This window comes from Aquarana catesbeiana, linkage group LG10 (assembly GCF_042186555.1).
Source record: "Aquarana catesbeiana isolate 2022-GZ linkage group LG10, ASM4218655v1, whole genome shotgun sequence".
Lineage (NCBI taxonomy): Eukaryota > Metazoa > Chordata > Amphibia > Anura > Ranidae > Aquarana > Aquarana catesbeiana.
In genome coordinates, this window is record NC_133333.1 from 35,660,149 (window position 1) to 35,672,033 (window position 11,885).

Below are 11,885 nucleotides of genomic sequence, written 5' to 3' on the forward strand. Positions count from 1 at the left end.
CATTGGAAATGTTCCTTAATAATATCAACCATAATTGCTATGGACTAAGGTTCACAGGCAATTGGAGCACAAGTGAGATAAGTTTTCTTGACTTAACTCTGTATAAGAACAATGGTGAAATTCAGACTAAGACCCATTTCAAGAGTACCGATAGAAATAGTTACAGTACATACCCACGCCATATTTAGGGGTTCGTTTTTACAGCCACCTGCTGGCCCTCCTGGCCGACAGGTATGCATTAGAGAGCAATCTCGTGGGCCTCCGTTCTGGAGGCCCACGCCGCTGCAGTGCAGGGGTGGGCCCAGAAGCTTGTCTGGGGCCTACCACAGCAGCTGAGGAATGGTCCTGAGCTGTCTATCCAGAAGGGAAGAAGCTGGACAACCGAGGAGACCCCAGGGGAGGACCCGTCATGGAAGGATCACGCAGAGTGCTGGTATGGAGAGGGGCCTAGTGACTCGGTTGGAGGACGTATCCTAAAAGTAACTATACAGCATAGTGTCGCCGGGTTGGCTTAAAGGTTCAAGCACTGTGACTGATATCCACTACAAGAAAAACCGGTACATCCTGTGGCAGAGGACCGTACAGGTTTACCCCAAACAAGTCTGTGGCAGAGACTTTTGTTCGTGCTACGTACTGACTGCTAGGCAAGTGAGAGAGGCCTATCCAGGTGAGCAAAGAGTGTGTCCCACAAGGGGAGAGCATTCTGTTATATTATCCAAATTCTACCAGGACATTTGTCAAGAACCTTATAAGAAGATATTTGAGTTTCTTCTGCAGTTTCCCTTCTGCCTCTTTCCTGCTACTTCCTTAGTAAATCGTTTAATAAAGCATTGAAAACGTATTCAAGTGTTGGTGCGTGTATCGTCCAGAGGTAAACTCAACGGAACCCTAGACCCGGTGCCGGTAAAACAGAGGGAAGGAGAGTGAAGGTAACAAGCCCGCTTAAACCAGCAGCTCCGCAGAGAGTTAGTGCTACAGATATATAGAATGAACACACTCACTCCGGCAGGTATTAATGTTGATATCGATCTGAATTGTTATCTGTCCAATTATTGATTCATACTGTGAAAAGGTAATCCATTTCAGTCTCATCCCTTATTGTAATATTTTCAGAACATTCTTTAAGATTGCGAATTCCATCACAAAATCTCAACATCAATTTTAATTCCTACTTCTATTTTTAATTAATTTAATTTATTCTATTTATTTTAATCTAGTATGTTTTATTTAGTTGTGTAATCTGGCATTTATCCACAAGATGGCAGTCCAGATGTTTACTATTTCTGTAACTGCATTCTCTTTTTGTGACACGTGACACGCCACTTCCGTTCGCTACGCAGCATCGTAGCTACGTTCGTTGTTTGTTTGTCCGCACAAACCCACACGTTGTTTATGCGGGTTCTTTTAGCTCTTTTTTAGCTTGTTTTTAGCCTGTTCAATACATTTTTGGCTTATTTCACAATGGGAGTTTTCTACTCATTCTCTTCCCATTTATGGCACTAATGATCTTCAATGACCAATCTCTATCTGGGAGTTCATCTAAATCCATCCAGTATCCATGCAGTCACAGCGTTCCTGAGTTCCAGCACCTGAACCAAGATGTGGTCGTGTGAAGCTCTCTGGGCTGTCTTTGAAGCAGTTTTGACTCCTGTTATGGGAGTCACCACAATCTGGTGAGTAGGCTGTGTGGCCGGTGATAGTGGTGGATTACTGTTCCCTGATGCCTTGCGGAATTCTAGGAGGCTTTATCCAGAAGTTTTGAAATTTACACCAATTTCTGAACACTGTTTTGAATTTTTTGAATATTTTGAATTTTGAATTTTGAACTGTTGCTTTCACTTTGTTTTTTTTTGTGTTGTTTTTTATAGATTTTTAAATTTTTTTTATATTTTGATGTTTTTTTTGCTTTCTGACTGGACTCTAGCCGAAAGCTATTTATGGTTGTCACTATTGACACTATTTGCATTCCTTGATAATTATCTGCACTTCAAAGGGAGCGCGGTTTGTAATTAATTTGTTAATTATTCTTTTTTGACTTACCCTTATAACGTGCTGCTCCTAAATAAATTTAAAATTACTAGCTTCCATTTGCGCGGGTTGGTGGTCTCTACCACTTACACCATGGGCCTGTGTACACAAACTTGCTCCATTGTGCATGCACGTGCACCCAATTTCTGTGCGCATTCCAGCGCATACTATCATGGCCATGTTGGAGATTGGCACACATGCCACATCTTTAAAAAAAAAAAAAAAATCCTGCGCTACCTATAGAAACTATCCCCCCAAAACGCAGCAGTTAAACAGTGAGATGTGCACTAAAATAACTAATAAAAAAGAAATAACCGCGCTAAATATAAGTGAAACACGCGAAGCAATCTCAAAGACTTCCGTGAGGAAGTACATATATAAATACAAAAATGTTGAAAAATATTAAAAATTAAATTATGAAAAGTACATGGGTCAACACATGTATGTATGAATCAAACATGAGTGTCCATATGTAATATTTGCGAATAAAAATAAGTGTCCATATATAGTGACAGAAAATAAAAATGTGAAGTAATGATCTGAAATCAGTCCAAGAAAGACCCCTTGGGTGAATCCAACCAGAGTCAATGGTGTAAAAAATATGAGTGACAACCCATACAGTATCCGCAAATACCCAATAATTGCGCTCACCGCAAGGCAAGCGAGCACCAGCCTGTATCACGTCTTGGTGTGGGGAATCCAGATGGTGCTCTTAGACTGTATACATCGTAGCACAAGGCAAGCCAACGACGCCATTTGTGGTGAAACGTACGTCGGGAGGTTGACGCTCTGACGTCATCGCCATTTTCAGTGTGGACGGGTGCTCGCTATGCCGGCCGGCTGTTTGCTGTTTTTTTACATACTCATGTGAGTTTTCTACCTTTATCTATTAAATCGTTTTTATCAGTATTACACTATGGCCAGTTCCTTTTTATTTACATGCTTGTGAGATGTCATTTTGGAGTCTCTGCTGTATCCCTCGGTTCCTGCCGCAAGCAGTCCAGAACACCATTGGATCTCTCATACTGCTATTGAACATAAGCTGTGGTTGGCTTGCCTTGCGGTAAGCGCATTACTTGCCTGGTGGTGGATCACGTAGTGTGGTGTGGTTAACTGATACTGAACACAAGCTGTTGTTGGCTTGCCTTGTGCTACGATGTATACAGTCTAGGAGCACCATCTGGATTCTCCACACCAAGACGTGATACAGGCTGGTGTTCTCTTGCCTTGCGGTAAGCGCAATTATTGGGTATTTGCGGATACTGTATGGGTTGTCACTCATATTTTTTACACCATTGACTCTAGTTGGATTCACCCAAGGGGTCTTTCTTGGACTGATTTCAGATCATTACTTCATATTTTTATTTTCTGTCACTATATATGGACACTTATTTTTATTCGCAAATATTACATATGGACACTCATGTTTGATTCACACATACATGTGTTGACCCATGTACATTTCATAATGCCACATCTTTACTTATTTCTCTTCAGGTTAGTCCTCTGACATTTGCACTTTAGAAATGCAAGGCACTTTGTGATTGAAGGAGAGGAGATTGCATGTTCATTCGCACCTCCTCCAGTTGCAAAGCACCTTGCATTCAATGAAAAGAATCTAAGATATTTTGTGAAGGATACTGAGCGAGTGGGGTTAAAAAGAGGAGTATGACCAAAGCTTTTTTTGACGATACTTCTCTTCTGGATCACAGGAATGCACTTACTTGTATAGAATGAGTTGACAGTGGGCTAAAGCCTGCTCCCAGCTGATGTCACAGAGCCTCTCCAGGCTCTGAAAGGATCCCAATAATCATGTTGGGATCCACCCAGATGCTTGATGAACAGCTGCCTCACTCTCTCAATGCACAACTCAGAGCCTGAGCCAATCGCTCCCACCTCTCCCCTACCCAGTGCTCCAGTAAGGGCTGGAGGGGCAGAGCACAGAGTGGGGACCAGTGGTAGCTGGTGCTCAATAATAAACCAACACCACCCCCCCTCGGGTGTAATCAGATACAGTGGAACCTCAGATTGCGAGTAACACGGTTAACAAGCGTTTCTCAATACGAGCACTGTATTTCTAAAAATCCTAACTCGGTTTGCGAGTGTTGTCTTGCAAAATGAGCAGGATTCAGGCTAAAAGCGGTGTGCAGTACCGCTTTTAGCCTGAGGTGGGGGGCGCCGGAGCCGAACGCCGCCGATCGTCGCCATTCGGAAATGCACGGAAAGGCCTGAGGGCAGTTCGGCTGACCTCGGCAAACCTCCTGAAAGGCTCGTGAACGGAGTCTTTCCGAGGTTTGCCGAGGTTAGCCGAAGTGTGCTTGGGCCTTTTCGGCCGTTTCCGAGGCTCTCCGGCGCCCCCCGCCTCTGGCCGCATGCAGTATTGCATCCCATTGAAGTCATTGCGGAACTAATTATTTTTGTTTCCACTGACTTCAATGTGAAAACTCGCTTTGATATGTGAGTACTTTGGATTACGAGCATACTCCTGGAACGGATTATGCTCGTAATAAAAGTTCCACTGTATTCATGAAAAACATGGGGTGGGTGCAGCGCTAAGTAGCAGTGTGTTGATCCAAAAATGAAGGAACAGAAAAATTGAATACAATTCTATTTAAAATATTCAGGAATGATGAAAATCATGAATAGGTAAATGGAAAACTAAGTCCCTATATCTGGAAACAGGGGAGCTGCAAAAGCTGTTGAAAAATCTAATTATGTGGGAATAAATAAACATAATATGAATACAAATAGTGCAAAAGAATCAAATCATATGAATAACAATGGTGAACTATATAAATCACAAATATTATATTCAGGTGTCAAAAACTTTGAGATATTAAACACCAAAAGTGATCCCAGAAAATGTATATAATAATTTCACAAAATTGCTCATTTAAATGAATCCATTTTCAAGAAAGAATTTCACAAAATCAACAGTGAAAAGAAGAGAAAATATAATCCAAAAATGAAAAAAATAATCTTTCAACTAAATTAAAGTCCCAAATATATGTGACAGTTAATCAAGGATGTCCATGCACGTGTAAAAACACAATGTAGACACGAAGCCGTGAAGAAAAAAGGGGACCCTTCCTCCAAACAGGCTTTACACCCAAAGTGAGTATGTAGTCTCCTTACCCGCAGAAATGACCGCAATGGCGGTCTCGCCAAGCTCAGGAAATTCGGTCTCCCAAAACCTATGTGGATGTCCCAATCTGCTGGATCCTTGTCACTCAGAAACACAAACAAAGAATTGCGCCCATAATGCAGTATTATAAAAAAAAATTTAATATGATCAAATAGATTGCACTTACAGAACAAAGCTTGAGTATGCGCGGTGTGTCAATAAATCAAAAGTAGCGGCGTCTCCTTAAGCTTCCTCTGCCTGCTGCTTGCTGTACCATCAATCTCTGATCTCCGAAGACACAAAATGTGATGACGTCAGTATCACAGGCCCACCCTACACGTTTCGTCATGATAGGACGTCGTCGGGGGATTGGCTGCTGTGTCTCCTCTGGCCGTGTGTCTCCTCCCTCCTCCTCCCTCCTCCTCCTAGGCCAATTTCTCCTTTCGGCCAATCAGGTCTTAGGACCCACTTCCTGATTGGCCGGGAGGAGAATCAGTGTGACAATAACAAATATTCTGCGCCCCGAGCCCACCCTTTTTGAAGCCTATTGGAGCCTCAAGCTCTAATCACCTGCTTCAAAAAAAAACAAAAACATTAGAATCCATGCGTCCAGCGCCCCGCATGTAGATTAGGGGTCCAAACGCATGGATGGGGGGTGGCACCCATGCGCCCCTAATGGACAGGCTGCCACTTTTGGTGACTGACAGTTATTGCTCTCTGCTTAGAGCAGATCCGATATCTAAGAAATCTGTGGTTTATGAGGATATCCTTGTGAACAAGCCTGTGGTGAAATGCGTCAAGGAAGGTTGGTTCCCAGGTGGAGACATTTTTGTATGCAGCAACTTTGTTGACAACTAATAAATACTGCAAGGGGAGCTAAGACTGGAGTGCTGCTGATAAATTTTTTCACATTTCTGATGGGGAGTGGACATGAACTACAGGTGAGTCTTGAGTGGAGCTGTGGATTTAGATACGTTTTAATTCTTATATCTTTGGTTAATTACAGTTGTCCCGTTAGTGTGCCCCCTGTGCTCACCCCCAGGGTATCCTATATTGCAGACCCAACTTGCCTTTTTGACTTTAGCCATGCTCCCATCCTCCTGAAGAAGCAGGATTGCCCGCGAAACGTGTAAAGGCAAACTTTGGATGCTCAACACGAGAGAGGGATTGAGTATAATACTAGTGGCTGTATAACTTCAGTTTGAATAGAGTGGTATAAGATACTAGTTACAGAGACCCGCCATGAAGGAGGGCTTCATATGTGTTGGAACATTTTAAAGTATATAAATTGATTTTATGTGAAATAAAAAAGTTTTGTAAAAAAATCTTAGATATTTACATGCAATCCTTGGGTACCTTAAAGCTCCAATTAATCATACATGGTATTCTTCCCCATGTATTTTGTCAGCAAAACTACCTTAGTTGAAAAAAAATCAATAACCAATGTTTGCTTATCTTTGTTCATCTATCTACTGTATGTCATCATGTACTATTTGATTACCTTATCCACCTTATGATTTTTACGATCCTCATTGGTCCAGCTCATTATACGCCTTTGTGTATCTTCTATGTTTACAGTATAGATGTAACCAAGCTTAACCCATTAAAGTGTAACTAAAACCAAAGCTTTAGTTATGGATAGAGTGGAGAGGGATTAGAACACCTGTCAGTTTTTATTGCTGCCTGTGCCCCAGTTAGGGAGATTCACCCTCTCTATTTATCCTATTAACAGTATGCAGCTGTCCCCTCGTGGGGTCACTATGTGTTCTAGCATCCACACATTTCACCCTGCTGGTCAGACATCCATTTTGGCACACTTTCCCAGACAAGGAACAGTCTCTTGCTTGTTTTTGATGTTTTTATTAGGGGATTTAACTTGGATGGGGAAAAGGGACATGTGATGCCTAAATGTTGAATCTTTAGCAATGGAAATAAATGTAGTTTGATCTAAATTTGACAGTCTCCTCCTCTGCACGTCTCCTCCAGCACACTACTTGAGATCACTTGCTTCACTTCACTGTTCAAATCTAGGTTCCTGTCACCGTTAGCACATGGCTAGGCCTCACTCTGAATAAGTACTAACGTTTTCCTGATAGCCCTTTACAGGTAGGGGTCTGCAGTTCCCTTTGTGGTAGCAACCGTTTTAGTTGAAAAAAATAAATGTGCTAACTGACACTTGGTGGACTACTGATCCCAGCACATCCAAATGCAATTCTTGCCAGCTCTCGTGGCTGCAACGACTTGACTCCAAAACAATACCACAGTCTCTCCCTTTGGCTCCACATCCAAATCCTGGCATGTTTCTCCCAGAGCTTCACACTGTGCTTCTCACTCAACGACCCCGGCATGGATCCCTCCTGAATGACTTGCCTGGCAGTGCTCCCAACTGTCCTCTTCCTGCTCCTGTTCCAGGAGACCTCTCAATGACCGTTTAGAGAGAGGCTCCCTCCCAGCTCCCGAGCTCCAGGCCTGAGGTACACCCCCCCCCCAGAAAGGGGGTTTCCTCAGACCACGACAGTCTAACACTCCATCATTCAGTTCATCCACCCGACAACTCCTCCCACAGCAGGCTGACCATGGGTATATATAGGAAGCATGCCCCCTGCCAATCTTAGTTGGGGATTGTTCAGGGCTCCCACATACACCCCATGTCACTCCAGCTCTCTGCCCTGACTCTTTTCTAGAACCTTCTGAAAACCAGAGGAGGCACCCAAGAGCTGAAGCACATGTCAATGAAAACTTTAAATGCAACATACAGCACTAGCCAAAAATAAATATGTAATATATATATATATATATATATATATATATATATATATATATATATATTTTTTTTTTTTTTTTTTTTTTGTTTTTTTCATAACAACTAATCTATGCATATACAAAGGAGTGCAATAAATCAATACATCAGAAAAAAAAAAATATATATACCTGTATAGTTGTAGCACCCTGATGTTTAGGCACGGTTAATCTTAAATTTATCTGCCAAGTGATAGTTGCCTTGGCCAATTGCTAGGAGGTCAATTGATTTCACCCTAATTCTGGAATTGTTGGACTTTTCTCTTTTGTCGCTAGATGGCCGGGTATCTGGTGACATTAGATAAGACAAGGGCATTGCAAGGACAGATTAGGAATAATGGGTGTCTAGCTTTCTATGCCATAGCCACCACTTCGTCTCGATAAGCACACAAGCCTCCCGTAATCCTCCTATGTGACATGTGTTAGGAATTTATATGTGTTTCCTCTCCTCATTCTCCCTGCAGCGGAACATGCCTTTTGTTGCATTTAAATCATACTTTCATGATCAGTTACCAATCCAGCACACAGAATTATCAATTTGAGATTTTATCTTTGGGTAAGTGTACCACACACCTGGATCTTTGTATATGCTTTCACCAGTGTCTATATATGATACTTGGCTGTCTGTATTTACATAATATGGCTCACTGGTTACTATATGCCTTACCTTTATAACAACACTTTATCAATTATTTGTAGATACCCTTGTGCAGTTCCTGTCACCATTTATGTGGCATCTTTGACGACACAATCTGAGTGTGTTTCGGTGTCCTGCGCTTTTGAACATTATACAAATATTGTAAGTACAACTTCTGAGACTATGTTATTCCAACCATATGTTTGTAGGCTTGTGGATCCAGATTTGTTTTGGTACCCACTTAAGCTGCTTTAAATTTCCTAACTATATATATTTTTTACCAGGTCCTCTTATTTGCCCCCTGCAGCCGCCTATTGTACCTTACACCTTGGTGCTGCTCTGGGATTCGCTCACGCCCGCCCCCGGCGACTTGCAGGTAGTCACTTTCCATCTTCGGGCAATTTGGGTTGCCTGCTGGGTGGGGGGAGGAGGATTTGGACCTGTGGTAGGCACTAGGCGCTCCATGGTCATGCTCTAGGCGGTATTGTGCATGATCATGTCTGACAACTCACAAAATTCATTGCGTGTTTTACCTATGTTTATATCTGCTGTACTTTATCACTGTTTGTGTTTGATTGTGAATTTCTCTTTATAGAATTTACAGTAGCGATACAGGTACAACCATCTGTCCCTGAGGAAGCCACTTCTGGCGAAACATGTAGGACCTCTAATTACCTGCTTACAGGATTGAACACCACACTCTCAGGCTTAATATTGTAAACCTCGCTACAAATGGTTTTAAACTTCCTGTAGTTTGGTGCACACCCTGTATATGTAACAGTATACAAACTTGCTTTTTTAAACCTTGTTATTAAAATTTCATATGTTTTATCGTATGTTTTTTGGTTTTCTTTTGGCACCGTAATAATCCCTGCATCCCTGGTTCACATATATTTTGAAAATTATTGGGATGAGGTGCTGTATCGTACCGAGGACCACCCAGCTACTTTTACTCCCTGCTTTTAGACTGTGTTATTATGCATCCTAACAATGTGGGGAAGAACCAACAAGTCTCACTGCTTATGGGAGAGTACCAGCCTTTTGACACAAACAGACTCCATTACAGATTTGGCGTGCTGCAGACACAAAAGGGCGGGTGCGGAAGTTTCCAGAAAGTATCTGCACCAGGAGCCCCCCTGCTCTGCAGAGGACGATAAGGAAGTGCTGCCACGTGTGTCTGATTGTGGGTTGGAGAAGATAGCGCAGTTTGGAAGTACTATGGCGTACCATGGTGGATTGGAAGATTTATGCTCCGGGTGGTCTGAGGGAGTCAGAAAGCATTCTGACTGACACCGGAGTGTGGTATACACCTAAGGATAGAAGAAGGTTATTTATGGGAATTAAATGTGTAGGACTGCCAGTATCCTTAAAACATGAGAAAAAAGGAGCATGTAGCAAGTGCAACAGGGGCCGCCCACTTGAACTTTTAAGGCAATAAAGATAATGAAATAAATAAAAGGCAACAATGTGCCACACTTTTATTGAGTACACAATATCTAATAAACTTTGTAGTCATAAACAATCAAAAAGCCTAAATAATATATAGCTCATGTAAAATCACTTGTTTTTTTTATGTATTATTGTACAAATACTATGTAAACTATATCTATGTTGCAGATAAAGATAAAGTCACCCAAGTATAAATCACCCCTGATGAAGGAAAATATGTACCAATAAAATTTACAAAACATGTCGGGATGTATGCTACAAATCTTGATGGACTGACCTCAGCTTGACTCTGGCAGTGCCTGGATTATTAGCTTTGGGTTTGATATATATGTCTATGTATTAATTGGTTAATTGGTGTACTTTTTGTATATTTTAATGTGATTGTTTATGACTACAAAATTTATTAGATATTGTGTACTCAATAAAAGTGGCACAATGTTGCCTTTTATTTACCTCATTACCTTTATTTCTGCCTTAAAAGTACAAGGGGGCAGCCCCTGTTGCACTTGTTGCATGCTCCTTTTTTTTTACATCTAAAGATAGTCTTGCCCTGTACACGGCTGGAGGCTATGAGGCCTTGGGACTGATCTGCGGGAAGTGTTCAGGTCTGGCCACACATGTGAGGCCTTGGATCGTCTATGGATGCTGCGGGGAACCCCTGTTTGGGGGTAGTCTCGCCATCTCAACCTCCGCAAATACTGCAAGGAGATTGGGACAAGAATGTCACTATCCTGGCTGGAAGTGATATCAAGAGTCCACCTGTCATCACCCAAGTCATGTGGGAAGCTGCTCCTCCTGTTTTGACAGCTGTCCCATGACCCAGCGCTTTGGGCGCTTCTCAAGGCAGCGGTCAGGCCCACCTGCTCGCTTTGATGTCAGAGTCACAGAAGAAAAGGGTACCGGAGTCGGGTAAGCCTGCAAGGGGTGAAAGCAGTGTACAAGTGGGGGAGGTGATACCTGTGGCCATTAAGGGAGATGGTTGTGCCGGTTAAAGCCAGTGCTAAGTGCAACTACCTCCCAGCCGAAGAATGCTCCACGATAATCAATTCAGACATCCCCTCTGATGGATTATCTGAACTGTTTTCGGACATTTTGTCTTGGAAGAGAAAGTGGAGTGACAGTGATGTGGAGCAAGTGTGTGACATGGAGGAGGATGAAGTTTCTCCTGCTACTGCCGCTAGTGTCACAATTGCTCCATCGGTATGCATTACTAGATCTTTTGAGGAGGATCATTGGGCCTGACGGGTCTCTAAAGTCCGCATTGCCAAGCCAATGCCTGTAACGAAGTCCAATTGCAAGCCAGATGTTGTTGCTGGGTAGGGATGAGCCGAACACCCCCCTGTTCGGTTCGCACCAGAACATGCAAACAGGAAAAAAGTTTGTTCGAACACGCAAACACCGTTAAAGTCTATGGGACACGAACATGAATAATCAAAAGTGCTAATTTTAAAGGCTTATATGCAAGTTATTGTCATAAAAAATGTTTGGGGACCTGGGTCCTGCCCCAGTGGACATGGATCAATGCAAAAAAAAGTTTTAAAAATGGACGTTTTTTTTCAGGAGCAGTGATTTTAATAATGCTTAAAGTCAAACAATAAAGTGTAATATCCCTTTAAATTTCGTAGCTGGGGGGTGTCTATAGTATGCCTGTAAAGGGGCGCATGTTTCCCGTGTTTAGAACAGTCTGACAGCAAAATGACATTTCAAAGAAAAAAAGTCATTTAAAACTACTCGCGGCTATTGCATTGCCGGTCCGACAAAACACATAAAAGTTCATTGATAAAAACGGCATGGGAATTCCCCACAGGGGAACCCCGAACCAAAAAAAAAAAAAATGACGTGGGGGTC

The 11,885-nt window shown here is 42.4% G+C and overlaps 1 long non-coding RNA gene across 1 annotated transcript; it reads left to right on the top strand.

Annotated features, from left to right (window-relative positions):
• The first annotated feature begins 1,344 nt into the window (after positions 1-1,344).
• Positions 1,345-9,310, top strand: LOC141110572 (uncharacterized). Its single transcript, XR_012236303.1, has 3 exons — positions 1,345-1,673; positions 8,651-8,750; positions 8,873-9,310. It is a non-coding gene; the product is annotated as an uncharacterized lncRNA (long non-coding RNA).
• Positions 9,311-11,885: the final 2,575 nt, after the last annotated feature.